This window comes from Strix uralensis, chromosome 12, assembly GCF_047716275.1.
Source record: "Strix uralensis isolate ZFMK-TIS-50842 chromosome 12, bStrUra1, whole genome shotgun sequence".
Lineage (NCBI taxonomy): Eukaryota > Metazoa > Chordata > Aves > Strigiformes > Strigidae > Strix > Strix uralensis.
The window spans coordinates 23224204-23251447 of record NC_133983.1 but is presented as its reverse complement, the minus strand read 5'-3'; the positions used below and the strand labels follow the sequence as shown (position 1 = coordinate 23251447).

Below are 27244 nucleotides of genomic sequence, written 5' to 3'. Positions count from 1 at the left end.
GCGCAGGTGAAACAGGGCTTGAATTCATGTAAATAATGCAGCAGATGCAAAACGTGGTGACAAGCTCTGCAAGGCCAGGATGGGTTCCTGCCTCTTGGTAGGCCTGTGCCCCAAGCGTGTGCTGAGCTGATGGAAAAGCAACATGTATGAGATCTGCCAGGCGCCGTACGAGCACCCACCGCGCTGCCCGACCGCTGGTTGGGGCAGCCGGGCCCCTCTGCTGCGGCACGATAAATGGCAATGAAATGCTTCCCCATCCTGGAGGGAGAAGAGGCCACCAAAAAATGTTCAGAAGGACTTTATATGAAATAAAACACTGGGCTTAGTGGAAATGCTATTGGGAAGCACGTCACTCGCCGCACGGCTGGAGCCGGGGGAGAATATTATGGAAAAATGCTCCAAAATGCAGGTGTGAGCTGCCGGAGCTATGCAGTGATTAGTGTCAGCCAAGAAGATGGACAAAAAACCCCCAAATTTTCCATTTCAGGAGCAATGCTCCACCACTAAATTTAGCTTTTTGTTTTTCAGGTTTCCAAGAGAATGCCAATGGGATGGATGAGCCAGAGACCCTGCACACACCGATACTGGTGCTGGTTCCTCCGCCGGCAGCATCTCGTGCCGTGCTCGGCTGCGCTGCCCGTCTCACCCCGCTCCCTGCACCCTTTGGAGAGAGCCGGCACCGCAGGGTTGCACCAACAAGGATGGGCTCTGTGGCCCATCCTGGCGGCACAAGGCCACGGCGTTGGGCAGTTTCACCGGGAAAACGTGGGAATCCTCCCTGTCACCATCTCCCTCCCGCGCCTCTGAACGCCGGCCAAGGAAAACACCATTGTGTTGGGAGCAGACAAGGAGCCGGTGCCAGCGAGGTCCGAACAGCCGGCTCATTGTGTCCCTCCGACTGCCGGCTTAGCTCAGGGTTAGGTCAGCCTAATGTGCAGCTTTTCACTTCGAGCCTTCATTAATGTATAGAGGAAATGAGAAACATTACACGGTAGGGCTGGTTTGTATGGAAGGCAAATGCGGAGAAGGAAAATAATCCTCCTTCCCTGACACCATGCTCTGGCAGCGACCAATGGCCCAAAACAGGAGCGAAACATGGGGATCAGCGGGGTGGGAGCAATGCCACAGCTGCCTGTCTCCCCTCCAGTCAGTCCAGCTCCTTCCAGCCCATCCCTCCACCCCACATCCCATTCCCCAGGTCACTGGGATGCACAGGCAGGGTTTGGGAGTGCTCCCACCCCGGTGTGCTCCTTCCCCTCCCCTTTATTAATCCATTTGCTAAAAAACAGGCATCCCACACCAGGCAACTAACCCAGCCCTTCTGGTGTGTCCTCCGGGGCTTTTCCAGCTTTGGAGGGGTGGAAAGGGACACCCGAGGTGTGGGCTGGGACACTGGGACTGCGGTGGGTGAGGGCAGAGGAGACAGTTCCCAGCTTGGTTCCCCTTTCAGCTTCATCTCATGAATCACCTGAAATAAGGTCGTTTTAGTTCAGCTGCTCGGGGATGTGTGAACTCCCCGAAACCTCCTCCAACAGCTTCGTAAGCTTTGCCAGCCCGAGCTGCCTCCTGGGTATTTCCTGCAGGTTTTACAAGGTCTTTTAGAGAGATAAGAGCGAGCATATCCTCATGTCTCTCTCCTGTCAGGTTAGACACCAGATTTTTAGTGAAACGCACGGTTAGGAGGTTTCAAGTATCCACCTCTCCCTGCTTCTGCTCTCGGAGCAGTGTGGACTCTCCGGTGGCTGCTCCGAGGTGCCCAAATCCCTGCTCTGGGGAGAAGCAGCTTGTCCTTGCACCTGGCCAGCCTCGTCCAGGCAAACACCTCCCAGCCCTGCTTGCTCCGCTCCGTTCAGCATCCTCTTCCCACGCCCCTGGCAGCTGTGACAGCCCCAGCCCCTCCGCACAGACGCCTGTGCCAGCTTCCCCCATCCCCCTGTTCCCGCTCCGTCGAGGTGTGGGCGCAGGGAGCTTTCACACACGTGTGAAGCACCACGCGTGGCACCGGCAGGCTGTCAATAAGCGCCATCGCTCTCTCTGGCCCAAGAACTTCCCGGGTCCTTGTTTTGGTTTCAGCAAAGATAAAATGTCAATATTTTTAGGCACAGAGGGACCGCTGGATAGCCTGACCTGTCAACATCTAGAATGGAAAACACGCTCGTCAAGTACTTGGGATGAGGTTCTAATTACTCCCCACATACCAGCCTGCATAAATACAGCGGAGCGGTCCAAGAAAAGCACGCTTCCGACACGAAGAGCTTTTCCTGGAGTTACACGCCGTCTCCTTTGCCCTGGGAGCCGGGTTTTATCTCCCATAGGTAGCAATTTGCTTCTGCTGGGTTTTTGCAGGGCTTTATGGAGGAGCCCCAGCCCCGGCGGCATTTCTCCGTGGAGGAAAGGAGCAGCACCCTCCGTGGTGATGGGAGCGGCGACGCTGGGGGACACAACCCGGGGTGGGAGTGTCTGAAAGGTGCTGGCGTGGCCCTGCGGGCCTTGGGGACATCGGCCACACCGATCCCAAAGCACTGGAGGATGCTGCAGGATGCTGACATCTCATTCTCCTTGACTTTGCTTCTGGGAAAGCCGAAGGGGGAAGAGAGCTGATGCCTTGTTTCTTAGCACAGGTCAAACTCCCTCATCTTCATCAACAGCTTTCAGGCTCCCACATGCCCATCGGGGATTGCAGGTGAAGAGACACTACCCCAGAAAAATGCAATAAATTTGCTTGAAGCAAATCCTCAGCTCCCAGCCCCACATCCTGGCTCCTCAGAGATGCAGTTTCTGCTTCCTCGCAGTGGAAAACTCCCTCTTCAAAACTTCCCCCTTGACTTTGGCCAACCTGCCCTCTCCGGGCTGGCTCTGGGGAGGCAGCCCCTGCCTAAATCCCTGGCAGCAGTGGTCCCACAGGAAGGGCCGTGCCCACGCTGCTGCCCACGCTGCTGCCGGGGGAGGTCGGGGCAGAGATGAGGATGCTCCGAGCCAGGGCATGTCAGTGCTGCTGGGTGGATTTTGTTTAGCTCAGTTAATCACCGTGAGAACTGGACTCTCTTTGCAACAGACCTCCTCTTTCCCACTCTGTATATTATGATTTCTGTGCTGCCAATGGGCGAGGAAGAAAATAGACTCAGAAAAACGTTCAGGGGAGCAAAACTCCTTGTTTTAGAGTAAAAAGACACTAAACCACAGCTGGGCCAGCCATCAGCTCTGAGGACACTTAACCACGAGCAGGACCAAGGTTGGGCTGAAGGGCCAGGAGACTCCTCGAAAGCCAGAAGAGTCCCAGCAGAGACTGGGACGGGGTGGGAGAACACCTGGATCTGAACCAGCGCTGCCTCAGTTTCCCTTCCAGGCTTTTCCCCGCCATGGATATTCCAGTTATAACTTCCCAGCTGATAAACTTGTTGCCTCCCGAATGGCACTTGAGGCCACAAGGGTGTCGGCTCAGATGGGCACTTCCACACTGTTTCCAAACACCCTCCAAGGGTTTGGCCTGGCAGCTTCAGCCTCACCTTCCTCCTGCTTTGCAATGGTCCTGAAGAAAAAGCCCAAGAGGGGGAAAGCAGAGCTGCAGCTTCACGCAACACACAGATCCTCTCCGGGAGGGTGTTGGGGGAGCGGCAGCAGTCGCAGGCAGCAGCCGAGCAGGCAGCGGTGCTGCCTGGGCTGTTTGAAGCCCCACGTGGGGGACCTGCCCTCTGCAATCCATTTAGCACTTGGCACCGCTCAGAGGGCTATTTTTAAAAGGTATGCAACTGTCCCAGAAACCCAACTTTGAAGTGTGGTTCAAGGCTTTGTTGTTGTGAAAAGAAAGGGCTTTTTTACGTTTGTAATTAAATGCAAACACAAGTGAGTTATTGGACCGGAGCCGGCCAAGGCAGGTCAGCTCTGCTCTATCCATCGGGGCTGGATGGTGTCCTGCTCTGGTTTCACAGCACGCCTGAGAGACCGCCGGCCTTCTCTCCGCTTTGTAAAATGCTGGGCTTTGCTGTCAATTAGAAAAATTTCTTTTCTGGCTGCTGGTAAGTACCAGGAGAGCACAGGGTTCCTTCCCATCGCCCCAGGCCAGGTGGGGTGGGCAGGGGACTCACCTGAAGGCAACGCCAATGGTGATCCCCAGCTCTGGCTCTGAACCCCGCGTGTGCATCCCTGCGCCCAGCTTGCCTCCTCCTCCTCTTCCTCCAAAGACCTCAGGCTTTGCAGGGTCCATGCTTTCGGGGATGGGTGATGCCTGATCCAGGGGGACCCCAGAACTGCCTGGAGAGGCAATACCAGCCAGCTGGTGCCAGACGAACCCAGCAGCATTGCCCCAACACCTCCGTGCTGGCAGGAGGTGTCTACAGGAGCCGTTTGCATCTCTTGGCTGTGTGGTTTCGGATGTGGGAGGCAGAGCCAAGAAGCTGCTTTAGCTTATCACCCCCCACAGCTGTATGGGAGTGGAGAGCAGCCTTTCCGCCTCGCAGGGCTACCAAGTGTCTCTGACTCTGAGCCTGTAGCCAGCCCTTCATCCGAGGAGTCCTGACTGCAACGGCACAGTCCAGCTAAGAAGAAACATTAATGCACAGTGCAACGTTGGGAGAAATGTGGGGGTCCCCTTATACTTCCCTCCCAGGAAGGTATTTTGGAGGTGTTGCTGAGTGGGAAGCCCCAGGCCAGCACCCGGTGTTATTGCAGCCTGGTTTTAACCTGGGCTGGGGTGGGAGGGTGCTAATTAAACATGACAGCTTGACAGGAAAGGGCATTAAATAATTCCTGCCACCCCATTTGTCCAGGCAGCTCTGCACAGCCACGGGGAGGGGGCAGGCAGTTCTCCTTAATTAAAAAGCAGCAGATTCAAACCAAAAATAGATCAGATTCTTTTTTTTTTTTTTTTAAGGGGACACTGATGGTCGCCTGCGGCTGCATTTTTCACATGCCTTCTGAAGGAGATCTCTATCGATGCACAGGGAGGATGAGCTGGTTTGGGTCCCACACTTTGCTGTGCATTGCACCCGGGAACACGACCGTGCCCGGCTCCTTCCCGTGGGCTCTGGCAGACCTGTCCCACGCTCGGGGCACTGGGGCAGAGCTGGGGGGTCACGCAGGGATGGAAAAGACCTCGCCGGAGAGCAAAGCCACGAGAGGAGAAGGAATCAGTGCCGGGCAGATTTCAGAGCGCTGCCTGGAAGGCAGGTGGGCAGGCAGCAAGGGTTGGCACGGGGGAAGCCGGGCTTGCAAGGAGGCCAAAACGCTCTGCAAATACCTGTCTGCTGCCCTGCCAGCGCCTGGCACTTGTGTGCCGCACTCCCGACCCCGCCAGGCCAGGAACAAGTGACCATTAAACATGTTTAAAACCAAAGATTAAAAAAACAGATTAAAACCCAAAAGAAAACACAGGGGACACAGCCCAAGCACTGGTCCTTCCCTGCTGGATTTCATTCCTACATTTGCAGGACCCCGGAGGAAGGAGGAATGCACGGTCCTGCCTCCAGCTGCGCAGGGGAGAGGGCTGAGGGCGGCGACCCTGGGAGCAGGGGAATGGTGAGAAGGGGTCAGACCTCAGGTCATTTTGTCTGTCCCCATGTCTCTGAGATCATCCCACAGTGAAGGACGGGGGGGACAGCCCCAGGCAGGACCCTGCCCATGGGACTGCTGGTTCTGGGCATCATTAACTACAGCCCCAAAGCTCCAGGTTAAATATTCCCTTCTGAACCAGAGCTGTGATAAATCTGGATGGTTTTCTTTGCTATAAATGCTCCGTTCTTTTCCAAGATATGTCAAATTTGGGTTGACACAGTGCTTAGGGATATGGTGGAGTTGAGAACTGTCAATATTAGGTTAAGGGCTGGACTAGGTGATCTTCAAGGTCTTTTCCAACCTAGATGGTTCTGTGATTCTGTGAAATTCTGGGTTTCAGCCTCTTCCACCAGTGGCCTGGTCCACAGGCTCTTTGCTCCATGGTCTCTGAGGGCTATAAATAAGCCAAGATGTTGGACCCAGTATCATCAGGTGATGCTCCAAAGGGACACCCCAGCTCTTGGACACCTGATGGGTGTTACCCTGAAAAACTCACACCACACGAGCCCCAGATCTTCTCTCCCAGCCATCCCACTGTCCCTCAAGGGCCAGTTTTCCCTGAATCCTGGCTCTGGTTCACCAAACCTGGGGTTGGACATTCCTTCTTCCAGCTGCTCTGGGATGCGGAGAGCCCGTGGCAGGGGTGGCACAGGGATTCCTGGACTCGTAGGGGATGCTGCTCAATGACTCGTGGACCACTGCCCTTTGCTGGGCTGTGGTGGCGGTGTTAAGGCTTTAAAACAAGCAGCACCTCGGCGATGATTGCTGCAGGGGCTCCGGCCAGCCAGCAGCTGGGATTCGTAGGGGACCAGGCAACCCCCGAACAACTCTGCGGTGTCTCTGGGGATGCACGGCCGCGGGGCGGTTTCCTGCATCAATCTTCGCTTTGTTTGCAATAACAGAAAGGCGAGGGCAGGCTCGGACTTCCCAGGAAGCCACATCCATGCGAGTGGGTGTTAAGCGGTGAGGAACACCATCGGCTGTCCCCTCCATGAGTCATCCAGCTTCCCTTCCCCGGCCTCTGCCCTTCGGCAGCAGGGAGAGGAGAGTCCCTTCCCGTGCGGGAGCGGGAATTTAAACTGGGAAATCCTTTCACTTGACCCCAGGCAGAAGATAGAGAGACAGAGGCTGGCGCAAATGCGTGGGCAAGCCAAGACCATGCTCCCTGCAAGTTATTCATTGGAAGCCCAACTCTGATTTCGCTTACGTGTGTGTAAATGAGACCTAACCTCACCAGGACCGATGCTGTTGCTCCCCGTACGTCGGCGGATCTGGGTTGAGGAATTAAAAGCTGGATTGCAGCCTGAGGTGAGCTTCTGCAAAATGAATGCCCGGCAGTCAGGCGCAGATACCTTCAGGGGCTGATTCCCAGCTACATTAAGGCCCCTTTATACTCCTCCAGCCATGTAAAGAGTCTCTAAGTGAGTGTAAATTAAATTTAAGTTACTTTTGCTTCCTTTTTAAGGCCCCTTTATGCTTCCAATGAGGGGTAAAGGAGCCTTAGTGTGACTGTGAGGCGGGCAGGCTTCCCTGCCAGGCGCAGGCAGGTGAGAGCCCCTCCTGTGCTGCCTGCACTCGCCCATAAAGCAGGCTCAGCGGCTTTACGGGGCGCCGGCTCCAGCCGTGCCGGCGCAGGGTGTGATGGGGGCTGGCGTCCTGGGGACAGCAGATCTCTGGGCAGAGGCACGGCAGGTCAGCAGGAACCACATCAAGACATCCCCTGTCCATGCATGGCCATGGTCTCTTTTCCAAGGACAGGACAGACCCGGGGCGTGAATTTTAAATTCCCAGATTTTTTTCCTTGTAGGGGTGAAGGGATTTCCCCACGCACCGCGGCCGATTTACAGCACAGGTAACTCTATTCTGCCAGAGAGCATTTTCCCCGCACCAGCCTGGTTAGGATGTCTCTCTCCCAAGCTGTTGGCTGGTGGTGGTATGCAGCCAATTCTTGCATTTATCTCAAAATACGACTGTATTTTTATGGCACCAGGAGCAATCCCTCCCATCGCTGCTCGTACAGCACAGGTATGATGTGCCACGCCGCTGGCCCCTCGCCACGAGCTAACCGCATCCTCAACCTCTCCTCCCCGGCACGAGGAGCCCTCGTACACCCTTGACCTTCTGCACAACCCCAAAAGTTGCTCTTTGACCGCGGTCACCCACTAACCGCTCTGCCAAACACACCCCCCTCGGCCCCGGGTCCGTCCCTCCCCACGGCATCGCCCTGTCGACGCACCTTGTGCAGGCAAAGCCCCAGCCCGGGGAGGTCCTAGCTGGAGGAATCACCTCTCCCAAGCGCTCGGGGTGCCAAAACCCTCCCTCCTTAGGGGGTTGCCGGTTCGTTTGGCGCTGCCAGGCCCAGGTTTCCAAAGCCACTAAGCCTCGAAGGAGTTAACGGAGCAGAGCGCGACTCAGATTCCTCCACCTAACCCTCCAAAGTCCCCGTATAACCAGACTTGGCACTTTGAGAAAGCTCCACAAATCCAGAGGCTAAAACCCGCTGCCTTCCGTTCATCAAGAGAAGGCAAGTCCCAGCTAATTGAGGAAACAGCCTTCCCCCAGCCCCCTTCCAGGCTGCTTATTTATTTTTTTTTCTCCTCTTTTTCCTCCTTTTTTTTTTTTTTTGTTCTTCCCAGAGCAAACATTAGGAAAAGAAAGTGCAAATTAATTTGGTGGGGCACGGCTGCAATTTATGATGCTCCCCAGCTGGTGAGGGCTGTTAACCCCACCGGTGCCTGACGTGGGGGGGTGTGGGGGGGTGGGGGGCAGACACCCTGTTCCCCCCGGGGTGCAGCATCCTCCCGGCCCCCCCTCGGGGCCCCCCCATCCACCACGGCCCCTTTCCTCCACTCCCCACGAATGGGAGAGGGAACAGGAGCAGGAAGGTAAAGGGAGATGGTAGCTGATGACTTTTTTTCCCTAAATCTCAGTTTTTTCCCTAAACCTCACCTTTTCCCCTAAACCTCAGTTTTTCCCTAAACCTCACTTTTTTCCCTTTTTCCCTTGTCTTGCTGCTGCTGAAGGTTTCCCGAATGTACAGTAGTTTTTGGTTTTGGCTATTTTTTTAAATTTTTTTTTTAACTCCCTCCGACTACTGCACACAATTCAAAGGAAATCTGGGAAACCAAATTCTCAGCTCTCCAAAGCAGCAAATGGAAAGTCACTTAAAGGGACCTTCTGCCTTAAAGCGGCAGCAGCAGTTTTCTTCGGTGGTGAATAAAAGGGGTTAAACATCGCCCCCCCCCCCCCTCAAAAAAAAAAAAAAAAAAAATCAACACGACCGGGGGCTCAACCCTCCGCACTGTCCGTGTGGGGACAGTGGGGCGGGCTGGGGACACCCCAGGTGACAGCTCGTTGGTGACCCCCGCTCTCTGGTCCCCGGTCCCCCCCCCTACCCTGCGGTGATGCACATCCCGGGAGTGGGGGGGGGAGCAATGGTGGGGGGAGATGCCAGCACCCCACAGTGTCCCTGCGTGTCCGCGACCCTTTGCCACGCACATGATACTCGGGGGGGGGGGCGTAAATCCATGCGGGAGGCAGCAAGCACCGGCACAAGGGTTAAAGGGGGGGGGGGGGGGGATAAAAAAAAAAAAGGAGGAGAAGGAGGAAAGGAAGGACCGACATCAAAGGCAACTTCTCTGCTCAGCAGATGAGCAGATCTATCCTCACTTCATATTTTTTGCAGCTGAAGTCGAGAGGGGGGGTGAAAGGGGGGGGAGGAGCTGGATTAACTCTTTATCTCCCGGGGGGTCACTCGGTCGGGGCAGAGGTGACACTTTCCCGGGAGAGGTGGGATCATCGCAGCTGGTGACAGGAAAAAAGCAGAGCCCGGTTCTCCGGTGGGGGGGTTACCGGGAGCAACCCCCAGCCCGGGGCGGGGGGGTTCCTGGCATCGCCAGCTGCAAACCGGGGGCAGCTTTAGCTTTGAGGGGTGGAGGGGGGGGAAAGGGGATGGCACTGATTTTTCTTGTAAAGTTCCGGGATGACACAAATAGCCCAAATACTTTGCAGCAAAGGAGCATCATTTTTTAACTCTGACAAACCTCGTTGAGTCATTGAATGAGCAGGAAAGGGGAAGGGGGGAGAAAAGTTGTGTGAAAGGGACTTTGCAGAGCTAAAACGCAGGAGCCTTCAGCAAGGAGGGTTACTGAGGCGAACAAACCCGAGGAAATCACTGGAGTGGAGGTATGAAACCCCCAACACTGACATGTGGCAAACAGCACATTCTCCTTTCCCCCCCATTCCGTCCTTCGCCCAAACAAAAATAATATTTACATGACATCAGGGAGCAAGCCTGAAATGACAAAAGGGTATTTACTCACCTCATTATAAGTCGGCCGGAGGGGAAGGCTGCATTCTCCTTGGCGAGGGCTGAAAAATTAAAAAGTCGGGAAATTAAGAGCTGCCGTCTGGCCCTGTGCAGTTCCTCCGTAATCTGTGTATAAAAAGAGAAGTCTTCATTACTGACCACAGGCACGGAGCTGCGCTGCTCACGCCCCCTCCGCGCCGCACCAGCCAGTAGCACACAGAAGTTGGGCTACGGGAGAAGGAGACAAGCTGAGCGGAGACTATAATGATTTATCTGCACCTCTGGTAGGGAAAAAAAAAAAAAAAAAGGATAGAAAGGGGGAAGGAAAAAAAAAAAAAAGGCTTCGCTCCCAATATGACACGGGAGGAAAAGTGAGTCTTGTAGTTGCAGAAGGGTGACAGACGCGGGGATGTGCCAAGTCCCTAAGGACAAAAAAACCACACACCTCTTTAATCAGCCCTTTAGCCAAAGCCTTAATTAAAAAAGCTGCTACAAAATATCAGATAATAGATTGCATTTTCAGGCCTCTCTGGAAAACCAGCTCATATGGCAATGTTTCTAAACTCCTGCCAGAGCAGGGAAAGCTGCCAGTTTTAGGTTACAATATCAAAGGCACACATCCTCCGCACCAGCAGCCCTCTCCCAGTTACACCGGAGTAAATCCAGAGCCACCTCGCTGCCTTCGAGGCAGCTGGGGATGATTTGCAGCCGAGCAGGATCAGGCCCTGCCCTGGCAAACTGCTGGGCCGCTCCTGCCTGCAGCACCGCCGGTGGAAGGAGAAAAGGAGAATTTGGCTTCTTTTTCCCCCAATCTGTGATCAGGTCTGCTCATGTCTCATGGTAAAAAAAAAAAAAAGCAGCATTCTCCTAATTTGTAAGGATAAAAGGCCGCGAGGATTATCTGCTTTGCTCTCCTCTGACAGCAGCGGGTGTCACATTTGAGACCCCGCCCTGAGGTCAATACGACTTTCCAGAGCACGAGACCGACTGACATTTTTCACGTTGCGACGATTATTCCTGGAGCTCCGCAAGCGTAGAGAATGAATCGGCATCTAATCTCGGCAATCAAGTGGAATTGCAATAAAACCCCTGGACTGGATGCCATCCAAAGCAGCTCCGAGCGGAGCAGCCCCTGGAAGAGCAACGTCCTTATTTACAGCAACGACTGCAAACTGCCTTTGGAAAGCCAACCCGGCTTTTGTGGACTGCAATAGTGGGGGCTACACCAACTTTTGACATTGTTTGCAAAAAAGCTCGCACGGTTTTGAATTACTCATATTTAACATCTTTTTCTCTTTCTTCCCCCCCCCAGCCCCAGAAGTGAACAAACATTTCTTGTTTGACATTTCGCGTGGCACGGACACCCTCCCCTCCATGGTTTTGCTCTCACGACGTCCAATACCCTATGGAAACATGGTATATAATAACACACACCAGTTTGGATCAAAAGCTCTCCAAAGGCCTGTGCAATTTCACCAAAGGCCTATTTTGATGAAAACCAGAACTAAGGGGCTGAAAAACGCTGGTTTTGCCCGGTTTGCCTCCAGCCTTTCGCACTGAGCCTGGACCCAGCTCTCGGTGGGCAAACTGGTCCAGGCTGATGGTGCTGCCTGGCTCCCCCCATCACCCTCCCAGCGCTGCCAAGGCTTCGGCACGGGTTTGGCTTTTGCTTTTTGAAGGTAAACATACACGTGGCTTTTTGCGGCAGATCTTCCCTTGGGGAAAGCCCCCAAAGCACCCTCTGAAGAGCAGGTCGCCTCCCTGCATCCGGACCCACCCAAGAAGGGTACCAGCACGATGGTCTTTAGCATCCAGCTGGCAAATATCACCCCAAAACACCGCCCACAGTCCCCAACAGAGCACGCACAGCCAGGAGGAGGGATGAAGGAGGAAAAAGGCTCGTTTTAGCTAATGAGGTAAGGCCAGAGGAACTTCCCAAAGCCAGGGAAGCGACTACGGCCTGAACCCAGTCTAGCAGCAAGCTGGCTCTGGCTCCCAGTCAGGGACTTTTTTAGAAGACTCATTCACAGGGCAAAACAATGAATTTTAAAATACATGCTGTATCCATAGATTTGTTTTGAACCCACTAACATGAAACCACTTACATAATTGTCGCAGAGCAAACATCTCATTATGCACAATAAAAGAAAATTTTTGTTTCGTCCCCCCCCCCCCCCCCAAGTTCTGTGCTTTTTGCCTTGGCCAAGACGTTTCTCATGTAGCATAAATCAAACCCAGGTGCATCTTTCTGCATGAAGCACTTCACTAATAAACGTTGCTTAAAATACATATATGAGTGAATTAAAATAAAACCCAGCCCATCATTTGGAGGCCTCAGATTTCCCTTTCAGACCCAGGAACAGAGTTTTATTCCCCCCAGGTGGTGATGACCCCATCAGCATTTGATGCATTAGACATGAGGATCGAAGCGCCCTGTTCTTCCTCACACTGGATTTCTTCCGTGCTATTTAACTCACATGCAAATTTGCTAGAAATCAGGTGGACTCACAACCATTCTCATCTTATACACAAGAAAATGATGTTTTCAACTAAATATGTCTGGCTGCATACTTATTTTTAATGGTATGAGATTATAAGTATATATTAATTATATACTATTAATATACAGCAGTGTTAGTTGATACAGATTTTCACAGAATCATCGAGGTTGGAAAAGCCCTTGAGGATTCTCCAGTCCAACCATGAACCTCACCCTGACCGTTCCCAACTCCACCACATCCCTCAGCACTGGGTCAACCTGACTCTTCAACCCCTCCAGGGATGGGGACTCCCCCCCTGCCCTGGGCAGCCCATTCCAACGCCCAACAACCCCTTCTGCAAAGAAATCCTTCCTAACAGCCAGTCTGACCCTGCCCTGGCGCAGCTTGAGGCCATTCCCTCTTGTCCTGGCGCTGGTTCCTTGGCTCAAGAGACTCATCCCCCCTCTCTGCACCCTCCTGTCAGGGAGTTGGAGAGGGCCATGAGGTCTCCCCTCAGCCTCCTCTTCTCCAGACTAAACCCCCCCAGTTCCCTCAGCCGCTCCCCATCAGACCTGTGCTCCAGACCCTGCACCAGCTCCGTTGCCCTTCTCTGGACACGCTCGAGTCATTCAATGGCCTTTTTGGAGTGAGGGGCCCAAAACTGAACCCACTCATCGAGGGGCGTCCTCACCAGTGCCGAGCACAGGGGTCAGATCCCTTCCCTGTCCCTGCTGGCCACGCTAGTGCTGATACAAGCCAGGATGCCACTGGCCTTCTTGGCCACCTGGGCACACTGATGGCTCATGTTCAGCTGGCTAGCAATCAACACCCCTATGTCCCTTTCTGACTCAAGCCACTCCTCCCTGACTTTGCTCCCTTTTAGCCAAAGACTTTCAGGATCTTGCTGTTGCAGGCCAGGCAATTTGCAGAACCACTGCCGTGACCTGCCGCTATGAGCTGGGTCAGGATGCGGCTTCATAGCTCCTCTGCTCCATCAGGATGTTCCCTGCAACACCCATCCCCCCCGCCATGTTTGCATGAGCGACGGGGTGAAAACAGGCTTTGGTCTGACCGTAGCAGGCATCAAGGATGTGTGATCCCAATCTGAACCCACAACGCCAATCTGCAGAGCTTTGGAGCACACAGGCTGGCCAAGCGCTTGCATCAGATGGTCCCAAAGGTGTTGAGGACCCAACCGCAGAGACAACCCAGAAGCCGATTCATGGCTGGGAATGTTGCAGGCAGCATCACTCATCTTTGCTGTCTGCTTGTTCTTTATTTCAGGCTCCTCAAAACCACAATCCAAGCGACTACAAGCTAGAAAGCTGAGACCAAGGTAAGGGAGATTGTCCCTATGCCAACCCCATCGGGTGTGCCGAGGCAAAACCATGCTGGAAACGTGGCTGCAAAGACTCATGGGACGTTTTTGAATGGTGGCTCCAGACTGGGCAAACCAGCCAGGTAGCAGCAGAGCACCTGGTCTGCTCAACGTGAAGGGGAGGTCGAGTAGCCAACCATGGTTTGGATTTCAAGTCCAATGGGGTTTGCAAGGCAGATTTCAAACCCACAGCAATTACCGTCGTCGTTAAAATGGTATTTGTGGGGATGCTGTCTATGGGACAGAAGGAGCCAACACCGTTCCCACCACATCTGGGTTTGCAGGAGACAAGCCAGGCCACGGGGAGCATCAGAAGGCGTCACCACTCCTAGTGAAGAGATGGCACCTCTCCAATCCCCTTTTCTACCTGGGGTCCCCACCACAACCCCTCAAATTTGGACCCTTTCACAGAGAGAGGACAACCACTGGCATTAGATGAAGGGCAAGAGCGATGCAACAGCAGCAGCGCCATGAGACATGGGGATGGCACGCTGGCTGGCCTCAAAGGGCTTCCATCAAACACGATGAATCAACCAGGACTCTGAGCTACTTGTGAAGCCTCCAAGAATGGTGACTAAATTAGGGAAACTTAAATTCATCACAGATGAATCCCCACTACCAACAGAATAATTGCAAAAGGTCAAAAACCAAATAAGGTTCAACATCGCTGCGGACAATAGATGAAGCTAACAATTTGCTATAAATTTCTGTGGAAAAGCCCATCCCTTTTCCATTGAAAAACTCATCGAAAGTTAATTTCCTTCACCAGCTGATCCATAAAAGTGGCAGCTCAGTAAGAAAGCCGGGCTGGGGCCGTGGGCTGATCTCATCTGAAGGGTGGCAGAGGGGGCGGCGAGACCCGCGGCTGCTCAGCGGAGCCTTGCTCTTCCTCCCAAAGCAAATTCCCTCATCATAACCCTTCTGTGACCCTCTGCGTCCCAGCACAGATTTCCTAGGAACTCATTTTCTTGCTCTCCTCTAATCTTGCTGAATAGCTTGACTCTCAAAAGAAAAAGCTGACATCAACCAAAACCGCTTTCTGCCTTGGCAGAGCTGCTCCTGTCCATCCCATGTCTGTAATGGGTCACTTCTGTCCACCTCCCTTTTATAAAAGATTTGAACTGGCTGCTAAGACTGGGGTCAACATCCCCCGCTCATCACACCCTCGCACGGGCACGGAGGGCAAGGCTAGTGCAAGGAGAGCTTTGGCTATGGTACGTATGCTATGCTGCAGTCCTGACGTGCACCCTCGGAGTGCTGCCATGGCTTGGATGCAGCCAAATAAGCACCAGAAGATCCCAAAGCATCTTTGGAGGGGTCCCCAGGGTGGGCAGTGCCTGTCCTGCCTGCAGCTGGCAGAAAGCCCTGCATACTCATCGCTGCGGTGGGTGGAAACGGGGTCTGCTCAGGGAAATTAAGGCACAGGGCAGGCAGGGCAGCACTCAGAGCTGCTTTTATAGTAGCACTTCAGAAAAAAAACCAACCCAAACCCCAAAGATTTTGGCTTTCTTGCTCTTCAGACCTGATGGCAAACGGCAGGAGCGCGCGCGGGGCAGGTATTTGCACAGCCCTTACGCTAATAGGGTTGTAGCATCTCTTCCCAGCCCTTCGCAGCCGCTCAATCTGGGAATCCTGCTAATGAAAGGAAAACAGAGGAGCTGCGGAGCAGAGGCCCAGGGTGTGGTAACTCTAGAAGGCAGCAGAGGAGGGATGAATGAAACCTTTCACTGTGGTCCAGAGGAGCCAGTGGCACACAGGCTTGAGGAATTCAAGAGCTCTGCACACCAAAGTGGGCGGTGAACACGTTTCGCGGGACGTGGAGACACAACTTTCCTTTAATTAGCGGCCTGGGAGGAGGATGGAGGAGCTGCAAGAGGGGGGACGCGCCACGCTGGACGCAGACACCCCACGGGGGGAAAAGAATATGTGTATCGGCAGTTAGAAAGGGGACGAAGGAGGCTGGCTTCCCAAACGCTGAAAAGCTGTCCTTATTTTTTCCTGTAATTATGTCTCTAAGGGATCACTAACATTTACATTTTTGTACGAGCTGTATAGTTTATTCACAGCCCGGCTCGGCAAAAGGCTCTGCTAATAAATAGACTTATTGATGCTTGCACTTCTATACATTATGCTACATCCACGCTCAGACAACCAGCCTATTTTACCCGGCTCTATATTGTGAACAAATTATTCTCCTCTCCGGCGTGGTGCGCTCCCACCCAGCCACGCGCCCCGCACGCCCCCAGCTGAGCCATGAATGGCTGCAGTGTACAGGGCTGCTTGCTCCCCTGCCTCTCAAAACACTTGCAGAAGGGGAAAAAAAAAAAAAAAGCCAAAAAAGAAAAAGGACAGGGTATAAAGATTCCTTCACACTCTCTGCCCGGGATTATTTCACCTCCCCACCCTCCTCCAGCCCCTTTTCCCACTCCAAAAATAAATATATAAGGAAAAAAGCAGAGGAAATGATTCCTTAATGCTTCTGCACAAAAATCCCGTGGCCTCGCTCCCCGTTGTCTTCCTCCTGTGGCCAGAACAAACTCTTTTCTCCTGCCCCTCATCAGAGGAGATTACTACGGGGAAATGTTTTCCCTCCCACACTCTCAGCTGGCTTGGAATTATTTATATGAAACTTATCTGGAAGCTTCTCCCCAGGCCAAGCAGTGGCTGGGTACCTCCAGGCCACGGGCAAAAGCCTGGGCGATGTTGTTGGTAGCCATAACCTGCTCTTAATAAGATCTGTGGCATGTGTGGAATGAGTTGGGGAGGTCTCAGCTGCCTCCAACATGGTCCACGTCCGTGTTGTGAAATCACCCCGTGCACCGGAGGGTTTGAGGAGCGGAGCCATCCCTGGCTCATCCCTGCGCTGCGCCTGCCCCACCGCCTGTGAATCCAGGAATTAGCCCAGTCCACTCTTTTATTTTTATGACTTTTCCTTAGAGCCAACACCTTTTTTTGACTTTTTATCCCCTCCTGCCCTGTGCATCCCTGCTCACAGCCACAGGGCAGAGTGAAGCACCCCGGCACGAGCCATGCGCTCCACCGCAACAACCCACACCCCAGCAAAGAGCTTTCCTTGCCCCCAATCCCTCTCCAAGGGGGGAGAAAAGCATTTCTGGCAGACATCAGTCTCGGGATCACTCCCAGCATCCCTGCTCGCAGCCGAGGACTGCTCCGAAGGCAAATAGTACCCCTCTGTGCCTCCGGCACGCAGCGCCACGGACACATAGATGGCATTATATTTAGCTGGCCCCAGATCTTGGGCATAATATTTTTTTTAGCAGTGGACTAAATATTTTTAACATATGCAAACATGCATGACTGAGGCAGCTACAGAGCTGAGGAGCTGGGATGCTGACGGCCTTCCAGGGCAGAACAATGTCACCTTTCTACTCCCTGGTGCTGCCTGTCCCTGAGATGACGACTGTGCAGCTTGAGAGGGATGGGGAGAAGGAGGCAAAGAAAAACGTGGAAGATTTCAGGGTGAATTTTGCGATGGTATTGCAGCAAAAGGGTCCAAATTCCTCCGAGGTGGAGAGCTGGGGATGCACAGAGCAGCGGTCTGTCTCTCGGGCAAACATACCTGCGTGCGCGCCAGGCTTGGCCGAGAGGAAACGTTCCCGGCTTTAAGCAAACACAAAGGTGCCGGGTCAAATAAGTGGAGCAGAAAGTTCTGCCGTAGGTAAATAGGTCACTGTCAGCCCTGGGTTGAGCAGCGCGGTCGGGGGTGTGCCAGCCATCCTTGGGGACGCACCCCAGCACTCCCAGTTTGCAGATGGGAAAACTGAGGCATGAGTCTCCCAGGAGCCATGTGGGTTTGGCTGCAGGTGGGACAAAGGATGCTGCACTGGTACCTAACCCAGCGCTGATGCCCTGGACCCACGGGCCAGCTCTGGATAAATGAATTGGGGTTAATAGCCTGTGTTTGTGCTTTGTTTTGCCCGTCTGTGCCCCTGCCACCGCCGTGCTCCCCACAGGCCACCTGGAAGGTCAGTGAAACCACAGGCACTGGCACAGGGGGTGCAGAAATTGCCCAGTTTTGTTGCTTAACTCTTTTTTTTTGCACCATCGCTGTGACAGGTGTCAGCAAAGCAGGGTAGGAGCAGGAAAACTGAGGCAGGGGGAGAAAAGGGGAGCAGGTCCACGGCACGGCAAGGAGCCAGGGCTGGGGGCCAGTGTTCTGCCACACTGTGTATCAAACTGCAGAGCCTCTCCTGTGCTCCCCCGCATGCCGTGGCCATCAGGCCAGGTCCCCTCGCTGGCCTTGGCTTTGGGAGGCTTTGTGCAAGCTCACCCCTTGGGCTTCAGCAGCTTTTGAACGGCAAAGAAGGCTCGCGAGGAAGACGACGGGGTTTTTCCAGGGAGGAGAGGGGCTGTGAGGATGGGGCTGTGCCCCACGGCAGCTCTCCCAGCCCTGCTGGGCACCCCCCTGCCCCGTCACCCTGTCATGTGCATTTCTGGCTCCTTATCTCAAAGCATCTCAGACATTTGTCCTCACTAAACATCTGCAGCTCCCACATACAAGATGCTCATCTCGGCGGTGCATTATTGCTTCCAGGGGGCCAGATGTGGACAGGAGGCCATCCCCGCCTCCCCAAGCTTCGCATCCTTTCCTTTCACTGCAAACAGGCACATTTGCGCTGCAAAAAAAAGGGCCGGATTGTCGAAAGCTGGATCCAGAATACCTCTGTCAACCAACAACATCCACCCAAATCTCCCCTGCACCTGGGACGGGGCTGATATCACCCTGCCTGTTGGGGGGGGGCACGAACCATCTTGGTTTCTGATGGCCGTGAGCATCAGCTCAGCCCAGCACGTGATGAGGAAGCTATAGGGTGGTGTTGCTTCCAAAACCAAGAGCCAGATTAAATAGGAGCATACTCCTGCTGCTCCTTCCAAGTCACCGGACATTTGGAGCAGCTTGCGGCAACTGAAGGCACCAACCTGGGACAGTCCTAGGACCGGATCAACAGTTTTGTACCCAAGATGGGTGATGTCCCCCCAAAACCTGCTGAAGGCAAAGGGGGAACCCTAAGGTTAGATCGGCTTGAAGTGTCGCAGGCACAACCCAGAAGCATTATGTGGGGTCTTGGCTCAAAGCACACTCTTTACCCTATGGGAACAACAGAAGGTCAAAATTGGACCTTTATTTCTTAAATTTCTGCTACCAAAAGTCTATTTGCAGCCAGAGCTGCCCCGGTGCCTTCAGCGGGGCTGGGGGGAGATGCCCTTAGAGCAGCAAAAGACCTGGTGCTGCCAAAGCCCCACTGGCAGGGATTCGGCTGCTGGGTGACCCCAGCTCCCTGCAGCTGGGAGCTGATCGGCCAACGTGAGGATTTTGCTGCCTGGCTGCGCTGGCACGGCTGCGACGTGTGGACTAGGCTCGGGACGCGTAGGAACGTCTGCTTTAAAGCTTCCTTTTTAACTCTAATAAAAACAACCAAAGCTCGCCTTGCCTCTTCTCCTGCTGAGCCAAAAAACTGCAACCTTGTGCCCAAGGGCGAGAAACCGAGCAAAACCTGGCGATGGACAGGAGTGAAATGTCACCCTGAGGAATCGGTGGCACTGGCTGAGCCGGAGGGGACCGCTGCGGGGTGGCACCAGGCTGGCATGGGTCCCACCTCGCCTGCTGCCAGCTTTGCAGCTCTGCCCCAGGGCTGCCCCCTGCTCGCCCCAGCGCCGAGCTGCGGGCAGGCTCGTATTTGGTTTGGAAAGACGTGTGATGCCTGCTCGAAGCGCGATGTTCCCTCTCCGATGCAATCCGGGAGGCAAGTGCCAGCACGGTGCCTGGGGAGCGGCCGAGGCGGTCGGTGCGTCCTCCTGGGCTGCATAAACACGCTCCTTATCCAGGGCCCCGGCACTGTTTTGACCTTGCAGATGTGAAACTCAAGGGCTCAATTTTCTGGCTATTTAGATGCAGAAAGATTGTGATTACGCCAAAATAGGCATCTTAGAGGCAGCTGTGTGTTGCTAAACCCTTTCCTGTACCTTTTTGGGTTGAAGAGATGCTGCAGAGCATCCAGCCAGGAGCCAGCTCAGCCAGACCCAGGCTCCCCGCTCCTTTCCCCATCTCACCAGTATGAGCCCTCGTGCACATCATGAGAGGCTGCTGGAATGCAGGATCCCGTGCCAGAGGTGGGACATGGGCTACCCTACCTGCCTCCAGCACCGTGACAGAAGCATCACTGCTGCCAGCGTGACCCCGGCAAAGGGCAGGGAGGTGGAGGGCTGTGGCTCTGGGAAAGGTGCAGAAAACAGAGCAAGAAACCCTTGGGCTGAAGAGGAGCGAGAGAGCCGGGGTGACTGCTGGCATGGGCAGGAGGAGGATCCACGTTTCCTGTGGGATTCATGGTAGCCGTGGCAGAGCTGTCCCTGCTGCAGCATTTCCATCTGGGCAATGGGATTCCTGAGGTGGATGATCTCTATGTCAGAGTGTCCTTGGAAAAGAAGAGCTGGGAAGGAGCTGGAAGTCAGGCAGCCCCCTTGGCAGGGCACAGCCAGAGCCTGGCACCCAGCTCCTGCCACTGCGGGTGGTCACCGGCCCAGAGGGTCTCACCACATCCACTTCTTGCTCTACTGAAATAGGACTGAGTAATTTTCTCTTCCCCTTTGCAATCAACTGGGTGAGTCTTGGATTTTCCAGTCTCATCATTTCAAAATGAAAGGTCTGGGTGTTACCTGCAAAGGCAGGGGAACCGCTAAGCCCGTTCCTGCCTCCCAGCTGGCTGCAAACCCAGCTGGAGTGCAATCCTTTTTATTTTCTTTTTTGCATTTTGAATTGAACAAGAATAACAAAGGAGGGAATACTACCTTCTTCTTCTACCCATCTTTGATCCGGACATCCCCCAGCCCTGCAGGCACCATCCCAGAGTCACTGAGCTGTGCGTGGATGGACACGCACCTGCTTGAGCCCTGCCTTGGCCGGTGCAGAGCCGGCAGCGGTGATGCACTGGGGACACGGGGACATGGCACCACATCTCATCCTGCTGCATCCTCCAACCTCACCGCAGCTATAAACTTTCCCAAATTTCTCCTAATGCCATTCAGGCTTTCCCCCTGCACCCCTCTCCATCCCAGCTCCCTTCCACACCAAGCGGCACAGCCCCTCTTTAAAATCTTATTGTAGACGCAGCAGCTTGGCTTGAATTTTGCTCAAGCGCGTGAATAAAAATAAGCTTTTCACAGAGTTTCAAGCCGCGTGTGCGTTAAAAAAAAAGAATAAAAAGACAAGGAGGAGGACAAGGTTGCTGCCCCGCTCTGCAGCCACCACTCCCAGTGCTGGTGCCTCTCTCTGCTCGACACGGGGGGCTGCAGTCTCACCCCGAGGTGCGCCGGCAGCTCCCCTGCGCGTCGAGATGAAAGGACACCTCACAATCGCTGCTTAATGCTGGATAAGTGTTTTTCCTCAAAATTATGGGAGAGGAAATTCAATATTTTTTTAGGACTTGGCTTTGCATAGTAACGACCAGCGTGGGGAGAACAATTCGGTATTCATGCTCAACACAAACAAGCACCTTCCAGTAACCTCACACCTCTGACTCCAGCCCAGCCACGGGTCAGGCACTGACCTGTCCCCAACCGTCACCCGTGGTGCCAGCACACGCTCCTGAGGCCACCTGTCTCCCGTGGAGGGCAGAAGGGTAACAGCGTTGTGTTGTGTCCACCTTCAGCCACAGATGCCCCCTGAGATGTTTCACAAGGCTGGGAGGTGCAGGATGCAGAAATATATATATATATATATATATATAGTAATGTAGCATGGGGATTGGGGAAAAAAATAAGATATCCCGCAGGAAGAGGAGAAAGGTCTCTCACCTTTGTGGTGGGAGGAGGAAGGGGCATGGTGGGAGTATGGCAGTTTTGCCCAGAAATACCCAATTTCTGCTGGCAGACAGCTCCGAGTCTCGCAGAAACGCAGGGAGAGACAGCTGGAGCATGGCTTTGGCCAATTTGAAACTTCGAGGTTTCAAATCAAGTCATGTCAAACGAGTGAAGACAAGGTTGTTTCAGCCACACAAAAACCACCCGGGAAGCTGAAGGTGGACACTGGAGTCCTGCAACATCACAGCAGACCCCACTTTTGGGCATCTCTCCCCAAATGTGTCTCTCCACGTCCATGCCCTTTGATAAGCCCAACCTGCTCATGTCCTCCACCATCATGGCACCCAGCCCGGGTCATCCTGCACCAGCCCCAGCGGCTTAGCCCCCTTTTCACACGTGTTTCTGAAGCACAGCAGGATAGTCCAGCATCTCCCCACTTGCTGGAGGAGAAGGACTTCTATCACTCAGCAGCTGGACCCACGGCGACGTTCGCTCTCTGCCGAGGGCAGCCAAGGCACAGAGTGTTATTTACATTTTGATAAACACTGACACATCTTTTGGAGCAGAAGGCAGCTTTTGAAATATACAGCGAAGGGGAAAATGAGCAGTGAGTTCACTAACCAGAGCTTTCAGGGAGAAAACACGCTCAACAGAGTGTAGGTAAGGGACTGGAGTCCACATCCCTGGTCTCATCCTTCACCAAATCCTGGTCCTTCTTGTCTCCATCTTTTGCCATTTATTCCCTCTGCTCCCCTGCAGCCCTTTCTGAGCAGCTGCCCTTTGCTAGTAAACAGCCCACAGCCCCAGGGCCAGCTTTCCCAGCACTAAAAGCCCACTTATTTCTGTTTGTCTTGACAAAACAGTAGCAGATTTGTGCTATAAATCCCCATTAATGGAACAATCTACGTTGGCTCATTCCCATTAGCACTTTCCAAATGAGAAGAGGTTTGTGTGAGGGCACATACGTGTGAGTGTGTGCACACTTAACAGCAGCCAGGGCTTGCGATTCAAGATCTTCCCATTAAATGCCAACATTCATAAGCGGAATCTAAATATTTCAAAACCCGACAAATTTAAACATACAAATGTCTTGTTGAGTCATTTCCTAGAAGGCTTCTTTCAAACAAAAGCCTGACACTTAATCCATGCACACACTACTCGTGGGAACGGGGGGAGCACGGGAGCATTTGTCCAAAGTATACGAACACCCCTTATGCATTGAATAGGCACCAAAAGGACTGAATAGCCCCTATATATTGTACAGGCATGAAACAGCTTTTAGCATCGAGGTGAAGGATAAACCCAACATACAATCAAACCTCAGTCTATCACCAGATACCCTAAATATCCACCAAAACCCAATGAAATCCACCAAAACCAGTGCAGGGAGATGTGGGAGCCCAGTACCCCGCTGCTCAGCCCCAGCTCTTGCTTCAGTCCTCAGCCTGCTCTTCTCCAAGGCATCTTCCCAAATTGAGACTTTCCCAGCAGAAGCAGCGGGTTTTGGGGAACAGACCCTGCATTTCACAGCAGACCGACGCCAACGCGACGCAGTGTGCACCTCAGCTTAATTCAGCTGTCTGCCTAGCCAGTCCCCGGTGAGTATTTTGGAAGGATGAAGACCTCAAAGGTGTTTTTTGCTCAAGGGAGAGCGAGAAGCAGGATGAACCCCTCAACAGCAGCTCAGGCCCGCTCACTGCAACTCCCTGCATTTTCTAGCTGCCATCACAGAGCAGATCTAGCAACACCCTCCCAGGGGGATGCAGCAGCTATGCTGGCTGCAAGGTAGACTGGATATCAGGAAGTATTTCTTTGCAGAAGGGCTTGTTGGGCGTTGGAATGGGCTGCCCAGGGCAGGGGGGGAGTCCCCATCCCTGGAGGGGTTGAAGAGTCGGGTTGACCCAGCGCTGAGGGATCTGGTGGGGTTGGGAATGGTCAGGGTGAGGTTCATGGTTGGACTGGAGGAGCTTCAAGGGCTTTTCCAACCGAGATGATTCTGTGATTCTGTAGTGCACAGATACGCTCTGCTCCCGATGGCTTGCAGGCCACCCCAACCACACGCAGCTCCATGATGTCCTGATCTCACTGACTTCATCTTGTCCATGACAGGCTCAGAGACCTGTTTAAACCTCTTGATGTGGATGGGGAAAAAAGGTGGATTAAGAGCCTGGCAGTGAAGGGGTCCAAAAAGCAGGCACAGGTGCGTGTGAAAGCAGGAGGTCCAACAGTCTGGAACATCAAAGGTGGTACCAGCACATCAGCGCACTCCGTGCTGCCCCATGGGCTGGGGAGCTCCTCTGCTCCAGCCAAAAACCAGCACTTACTCCTCTGTCTCCATCCCCTTCTTGCCCTGGCTTCGGCTGTGCAGCCTGTGCATGCTGCAGCCGGGAGCACCGCTGCAGGGCTGCCCAATGGGGTGCATCCTGCTGGGGTGTATCCTGGTGGGGTGCATCCTGGTGGGGTGTATCCTGGTGGGGTGCATCCCATTGAGGTGCATCCTGCTGGGATATATCCTAGTGGGATTGATCTTGCCGGGGTGCATCCTGATGAAGGTGCATCCTGCTGAGCTGCATCCCGATGGGATGCATCCTGCTGGGATGTATCCTGCTGGGATTGATCCTGTCGGGATTTATCCTGCTGTATATTCGCCTGTGGCAAACAGGTGGCGATGTTGTACTCCAGGACTTCAGCTTCCAGCCCCAAAAAGCTGCTGCTGTCAGAAAACCCGCGCTCAGAGTCTCCCTGGCCCGTGTGCCCCCCAGGAGCCCTTTGAGAACCAACGTGAGAGGTGCCGTGATGAACCCAAGCTTTCTCCTTCACTTTAATTAAGATAAAGGCAAGCTAAAGCCTCTATTTCCATTCCCTTTTAAGCAAGGCAAGGGATAAAAAGTCCGTCCTTTGCAAGCACATTTTTCCCTTGAGCTTTGAAGTGAAGAAGCAAGACTTGCAAGGGGAGATGAGAGGACGCTCCGGGGAAGGTCCATCATCATGCCGCGGTTGCGAGCACAGGAGCTGCAGTTAGGAAGCACGGAGCTGGCACATCACAAGGGTATGTCTCAAGCAGAGGGAAAAATTCCTCCAGCAAAGCAGAGATCTGCCCTGTGAGATGACTTCCATCCGCAGCAGGAACCTGCACTGCCCAGGCTGGAGCGTGAGGCCTGCAGGACAAAAAATTCCTGAAAATTCCTCATCTCGGAGGGAACTCAGTGCCTGTGGCGTGCTGGATGCTGTGCACGCAGGGATTGCTTCGTGTCCCCAAGGGATGTGGCACAGGGACCAGGGGCACAGAAGGGACCAGGCCCAGGGGGAGGGAGGTGGAAGTGCTGACACAGCAGCCTGTGGCCACTGCTTGCCCCGTGCCCCTGCCCACAGGTCCCCCGGAGCACCCGGAGCGATGCCACCCAACACCTCCACGGAAGCAGAAGCTGCCAAGGACTTTGCATCGCTGCATCCTGCTTTTGCAGAGAAGCAAATGTGAAGTCACTGGAGTCCTTTTCTGGACCGAGTCCCTGTCCCTGCGCTGTGGCCTGTCTCTTGTCCTCCCCATCCTTCAGAAGGAAAGGTGGAAGCTCAGGGAGAAGCTCCTTCGAGCCTTGTCCTCGCCGTGCTGCCGGGCAGGAGATGCCCGCGCTCTAGGACGTGTTGAGCAATTCACAGAGCAGAGCCACGTTCCCCCAGACTGATGCCATTTCCCAGCAAAGCCCTTGTGGCTCTTGGCTTATGGGTCGCCAGTGATGCCAGACAATGGCAAGCAAGGGGACAAGGGCTCTGGGTGGTACCAGGATGAAGGTGTCCATCCTCTTAACAAGCGTTGCCTGTTCAGAAAAAGGTGAGTGTGCTACGGAGGCAACAGCCACAAATTCAAGGGATCTTCAGCAGGTCTTGGAGAGGTGGAGGCTGGAAACATGAGGGAGCATCCACAGGCACGGCAAAGAGCAGCAAGATGAAAAATGATGGTAATTTGCGGGTGAAGAAAGCAATTCCCGGGTGAGGTGAGATGGGCTTTGTGCTGTAGGATGTGTTTAAATGCAGGTTGGGAAAAGCAGCTGCATTTCTCTTCTTAGAGGGATTTCCCTGATTTTCTGCCTGTCTTCCGTGCCTCTCTTGCAAGGATCTGTATTTTGCTGGCCCACCCCCAACGCACAGCCCGAAGGACCCATCTTGGAGAGGGGACAGGAGTCATCTAAGGTCACAACCAAACCACTACAGAGCTCAGGAGACAGGTCCCCTCCACAGCCCCAAATCCCATCCCCACCCTTCCACAGCGACCAGCACCACTAGAAAGTCAGTGTCTGCCACACAGCCCATGGGACGAGAAACCAGCCCTAGCAGTGCCTGCCTCCCTCCCTCCCTCGCACTTTTCCTTGCAGCAGGACTCACCACCCCCAAATCCTGATAGATCATGGGAGAACAACTTGCCAAGAGAGCCGGGAACGCCTCTGCAGACGAGCTTGGACAGACGGACGTCTGCCCATGGAGACAGGCTGCCTATACAGATATTTATGCAATGCCAGAAAGCAACAACTCAGAGCTGAAATAAATCTACCTGCACGGGTAAAATGCCTTTGCTCGAGCGACGGCTTCCAGCCCTTCCACCAGCAGCATGGTCACCCTGGGAAAGCTGCCTTGGAAACAGTGCACTGGATAAAACCACTTTTTTTTTTCCAGAGGTTTGCAGAGTAAATGTTAGCTCTGTGCTCGCTTGGTATTCCCTTGAATTTCAGCAGTGGGACAGGCACCTCCGAAAGAGATTCCTGGTCTCCCACCTTTGGATGGAGCCCAGGCATCTCCCCAGGACCACTCAGCCAGCCCCTGTGGGGGGGAATTCCCTGAAATACCCCCTGTGCAATGAGGATTTGCATAAAAAGCCAGCATCGAACGCTGCTGGGATAACACCCTCCCTTCACCAGCTGAATTTCTCTCTCTCTTAGCTCACGCGGGGTCAAGGCTTGATGACCCGACCTGCAACAAGCTGCACTGGGGTGAAAGCTGCAGCCCAAAATGCACAGAAAAATAACAAACAACATCTGAAACGTCCCATAACTAAGCATTAAAAAAACCCCCTAGCCTTAAGGACAGAACCCCGTAAATCCCAGCTTCTTGCTCCTGCTATCTAGCAGCCAGAGAAACGCACGTTATTTGAAACCATCATAAATATTCGGGGATGTCTAATCTCCAAGGGCCGGCAGATTTGATGTGTGGATGCTGTCATCTAGGAACGAGCGTGGAGCAGCAGACATGCACTACTGACTCACACTGCAGAGATGCTGGGAATCAGCTGCAGTTCCCCTGTTTTCATAATCTCACATATTTTATTTGCTTAAGGTTGTTGGTAACTGTTGCTTAGTAGTGGGCCACTGGCCCTTTAACACCTTTCTCCTCCAAGGACAGCCAGCCAAAGTGAACGGCAGAGGATCCAAGGGTGTTTAAAGCCCATGGGGCAGCTCCTGCTTAGCCGACTTTTGGGTCCCTGAGTGTTCCAGGCCCCAAAAATCTGCAGCAAAAATCAGAACAGCACAACTAGTTCCTAGTACATTTGCACTGGATGCACAACCAGCTGGTTACGGTGCATCTGGAGCTGAAACGGGGCTTGGGAGACAAAATCCCCATCCTTGGTGGGACGAGGTGCGTTCCAGGTTCAGAAACACGCTCCCATCTCCCTTCAATGCCAGCTGGAGCCAGCCCGACGGCCAGGATTTGCCACCCGCA

General features: G+C 53.8%; 1 protein-coding gene across 1 annotated transcript in view; it reads right to left on the bottom strand.

The window, feature by feature from the left end:
- ZNF469 (zinc finger protein 469) overlaps window positions 1-27244 on the bottom strand; it is a 263229-nt gene that overhangs the window by 39714 nt on the left and 196271 nt on the right. The window contains exon 5 of the mRNA XM_074881997.1: window positions 9873-9921. The gene's annotated coding sequence lies outside the window, so the exon portion shown is untranslated. The remainder of the gene's footprint in view (window positions 1-9872; window positions 9922-27244) is intronic.